Below are 5,235 nucleotides of genomic sequence, written 5' to 3'. Positions count from 1 at the left end.
GTAACCACTGAAAAAAAAAAGGAAAAAAAAATCTCTTGAAAGTTGGAAGAATTGGAAACATCCCTCTTTTGACAATTACATACCAACAATTACAACCACAGTAAATACAGCCAAGACAACAACAACGAATAGAAAGCACACAAACCCAGCATTACCATCCAAATCTATAGCTCCACTCATAAGGACAGGAAAACTCAAACACACATGAACGGCATGCCACAGCTTCAACTGAAGAAGAGGAGTGCTGTCAATAACAGCAACTCAGACATAATTGGTGTAGAATAGATGTCCGAAGCTCAAATTGCTTGGTTTGGATTGTCTGCCCAATGATCTTTATATCTATATTCTAATATTGTTCACAGATACAATAGGCGCAGGAGTGGCTGTGTGGTAAGTAGCTTGCTTACCAACCACATGGTTCCGGATTAAGTCCCACTATGTGGCACCTTGGGCAAGTGTCTTCTACTATAGCCTCGGGCCGACCAAAGCCTTGTGAATGAATTTGGTAGACGGAAACTGAAAGAAGCCCGTCGTATATATGTATATATATATATGTGTATGTGTTTGTGTGTCTGTTTTTGTCCGCCCAACATCGCTCGACAACCGATGCTGGTGTGTTTACGTCCCCGTAACTTAGCGGTTCGGCAAAAGAAACCGATAGAATAAGTACTAGGCTTCCAAAGAATAAGTCCTGGGGTCGATTTGCTCGACTAAAGGCGGTGCTCCAGAATGGCCACAGTCAAATGACTGAAACAAGTAAAAGAGTAAAAGAGTAAAAGAGATATCCTGGAAGATGTCTACAGCTACATATAGCAGGACCGGAGAATTGCCATTTCTATGAGTGAAAGAGTGAAGGTACTGCTGAGGAAAGACTTGAACAAGGAGCATGAAATTAAGATTTTAAGATTTTGGCTAAGGTCCCAGCATAAAGATTGGTGCTTGTCGTTGAGAGCATGGTTGGAAAAGTGGCATCTGTTCAATGGTCAAAATAAATGGCCACCTATCGGAAGTATTTCAAATCATAAACTCGATCTATGAAATCCTTTCCCATCTCTTCGAGTCACTACAGGGGAAAAATTATTTGGGGATCATTTTGTTTAAACTGAAATACAGCAAAACCATGTTGTCATATGTGAACAACGTGTAGGGCACAATGACTATTGGGGTGGTCCGTGCCATTCCAAAGAGATGCGAGGCTTTGACAGGAGCAAAGATTAACGAGGTAGGTAGGTCATGCTGAGCTGAATAGCTGGTCCAGCTAAATTACTTAAACTCTAGTTTGGTCAGTGCTTCTTGATGAACAGGAACTAGGATGATGTGACAATCAGCATGGTCAGTCTCACTCTGAAATGGGAAGAGATCAGGCTGCGAGAGTAGACATATAGTACATCACTTCTGTCTTATATTACCATCTGGACATAGAACCTTGTCCCAGTTTTAATTTCACTAGATTAATGTGCGCTCCCAATTCTTGTGGAAGAGATGCATTCCATTAATCAAGCTGACTTTCTGCCACCACCACCACCACTCTTTGTGTGGAGGGATTGGCATACCATGGTTGATGATATGCTGACATGCAAACTTATAAATATTCCAGGACAGTGGTCATCCTTTGTTGGATAGATTTTTCCAAGGATGTCTCTTAGACTAAGTTGTAGTTCTGTATCAATTGGAAACCAATACAGGGTGCCTGAAATCTGGAAATGTTGCCAGACACTCATGCTTCCATGGTCAGTGAAAGTTTCTCCTTAACATTCTATAAAAGACTTGTGGGAGAGTGACAACTTCCTTATGGAAATGGTGCATCAATGTGTTGATTGCTCTGATTGACCTTCGAAGTGGTTGAACAACCAATCTCAACCATTTAGGATCCACTGTATGGGCTGTACTATTCATCCTTTCAATCACTGAATATAAAATGTAGTTCCTGAGACGTCAGGTTAGCATATTTTCCCAAGTCACTATCTAACCCTTGTACACCACAAGGTTATCCACTTACAGTTATGTGAACTGGAGCAATGTATAATGAAATGCTTTGCTCAAGAACATGATGTACAGCCGACCTGGGAGTTGAAGCACGATCTCACAAATGTAAGTGTAACACTCTAACAGCAAAGCCACGCACTTTCAGTCACTAGGACACGAACTAAGTCATCTGTTTTGGAGAACTTTCAATGACTATGGACAATTTCCATAAATCCATGTCGTGTCAGTGCTATTGAGGTGCACTACAAATGTGGGACAAACTCTACAGGCATGAAAGTTCCCATAGGACTTATTTGAGATGCAAGCATAGAGATAAAACTGTTCTACATATTGTCGTTCAGTGTTCAAACATTGTTGCACCTTCCTCCTTGGTCAAGCTTTCATTAACGTTTTTAAGTTCCACTAGAAACTAAAGTGAGGTTGGCGAGTTGGGTGCTACTGCCCCTGAATTTATGAAAAGATGGGTGTCAGTGGCAAAAATAGTTAGAGTGAATGGCACTACTCTAGTTATTCCCATTTTTAGATCTTTATATTTGCATAATTTTTACTTCTCTTTTTGTGATACAGTATCATCTGTTGGAACTCATGTCATTTGGGAGGCATTTCTTTTATTGATGGTCCTTGACAACAATAATGGGTTATTCAACCAGACTGTGGTTGTTTTGCCATTCTCACAGATCATTTCTGAAGTATGCTTACACCATCCATTTTCTGTAATTTTTTCATAATTCTGGCATAACTTCCAGTATAAGATCCAACTCTACCATATCTGGATGTTTTTTCTCTTTTTTTATTACTAAAACTTGGCAGCTATAGTTGTTTAATTGTGTATTCCCCATCTCCACATATTCTACAGTTACTGATGGACTACATTCTGATCTGTTATGCGTTTTGGAGAGGGTTAGATCCTGTGCCACTATCAAGAAACATTTCTCTCTGCTTGAGAACCATGCTTCTCAGCCAGTACTGAGATTTTCCCTTCAATTCAGTTTTGCTTTATTATTATTATTATTGGCCATGTAGAAGCTTTCCTTACCCTTGCTTTACCATACCATTACCAATGTCAATTTAAATTTTAGCTCATCCACAATCTTTGTTGCTTCTCCGCTTTCTATGTAGCTTTTTTTTTTTTATCAGGGAACCCTCTGTGCTTGCTGCCTTTATTTTTTCGTGTTTCCAGGCTATTTGAATTCATTTTCTGATTCTATACTACATATTTTTATAGTCAGACAGTGGACATTTTGCAATATTTCTCTTATTGCTTTGTTTTCTTAATAAATATAGTGTGTCAACTTCAGAATTTAGGTGGTATGTCCTAGAAGCATTCAGTATTTACCTTAGTCTGGCTACTTCATTTAATGCCTAACTGAAAATATTAAAATCATAACTGGAACAGCAAGACTGTTGAAGCCTATTACTTTGTATTTTGCATGTAGCTCTGTTTTAAGTATTAGTTTGTGTGTCTATAATATTCCTTCCTGATGATCTCTGTTGTACACAGTCTACGTCTTAGATTCCTAAGTATTTTTATGTCTGTATTTAGTCTAATTCTCTTGCCTAGGTTTCCATACCTGTTTTGTTGTTAGTGTCCTAAATTAATTTTCTTTTCTTCAAGGTTGCTTTGGCATGTTTTTCTTAACCAGATTTCATATTTATTTCTTCAGTAAATTCCTGTATTGTTGGGATCAATGTTTCTTGTTGTTTGCAATTTGTGGAATCCAACTGGAGACCATCCATAAAAAATTTTAAAATGCTATGAAGAAAAGAAAACTAGTTAATTCCATTACCATAGAATTTGTAACTATTTAACAAATCAATTAAATGTCATGATGCCAAAATGGAGATGGTCCCTTTTAGCTTTAACAATTCCCTTTTGTTGGTTTTGCTCACAAAAAGTTTCGTGCATTTTTATATTGCTGAAGCTACTTTACTCATGACTAGCGTTCATGTGTTCTATTTATGGGAATATTAACAAAAACCTTCCAATAGTCAATCCATGCTCAGGCTTGTCTTTTTTCTTCAGCAGTCTTTGGATATAGTTTTGTTGCAGTAATTAATCTTTACAGTCAAATGTATCTTTGCAACATCTCTTCTACTCTTCTGAAAACAGATTGTTTTCTTCTACCTGTTCACTGTCAATCATATTATTGCAGTTAAATCTTTGAAGGTTCGAGGAAGACTTGTTATGGATCAGTAGTTTTGAGGACTTGCTGTTTTTGTAGATTTGGGAATTAAGATACATTTTTCTCTTCAATTAGCTTTTCAAGTGTTACCTCTGGGTTCGTTAGTATCTAATTAAATTTCTCTAATAGCAGCTTAAGTGTTCCTGTTAACCAGAAGTTGAGGATGTTATGTCCTGGTGCCTTCCAGTTGTTTATTTTTGCTGTATGTAGATTATTTCTTCTGTTATTAATAATGCCCATGGTTGTTTTGATATTGTGCATGTTGTGACTAATCTTTTTAGTGGTGATTACTTCACTGCTTATACTTATCCCCAGAATCCTTTTATTTCTCCTGCTGTCGATGCTGCATTGACTTCTATTTCATTTTTACCAAGTTCTTAACATAGTTATTTTGGGTTGGACTCAAAAAGAATCACTGACGTTTTCTATGCAAACTGAATCTAGTGAAGATCTTTTGTTTTAGTTCTTTAATTCCAGATACATCTTTATTTTATATTATATTTCTGCAGTATTTTTCTCTTAAATTCCTTTTTTTTTCTTCATGTCTTACATTAAGTTTTATTTCTTAGTAAAATGCAAGGAGTTTTTGTTTTTATATTGTCGGTGCTGCTTTATTGTTGAGATTTATCCTTGGGAGTTGCTTTCATTAGTTCTAGGAAAATTTATTGCTCATCATTATACCCTGCTTTACAGGAATAATGTCATGGACTCCACTTTTAGAATTTCCTATCTTTAGATCTTCATAATCTCTGATAATCATATTTTTGTCTGTGCTTTGATTTTTCTTAGTAGTAGGCATTTCTAGGTTTTGGGTTTGTCATGTTTTCTCTTTACTTTATTAGTTCTATCTTCATGATTTACGTTCAGAGCTTTTATTGTTGTTGGCTGATCTCTAATCATTAATATGTTCTTTCTCTTTAAATGTTCTAATTCAATATCATTTTAATGTTGAAATATTTTACTTTTTTCAACCATTCTGATATTGTTAAATGAAAAATTGATTCGTCCCTGAAATTGCATAATCTACGATTTGTCAATATTTTTCATTACCCAAAAAGCTTGATCC

This window comes from Octopus bimaculoides, chromosome 16 (assembly GCF_001194135.2).
Source record: "Octopus bimaculoides isolate UCB-OBI-ISO-001 chromosome 16, ASM119413v2, whole genome shotgun sequence".
Lineage (NCBI taxonomy): Eukaryota > Metazoa > Mollusca > Cephalopoda > Octopoda > Octopodidae > Octopus > Octopus bimaculoides.
This window is presented reverse-complemented; position numbering follows the sequence as displayed.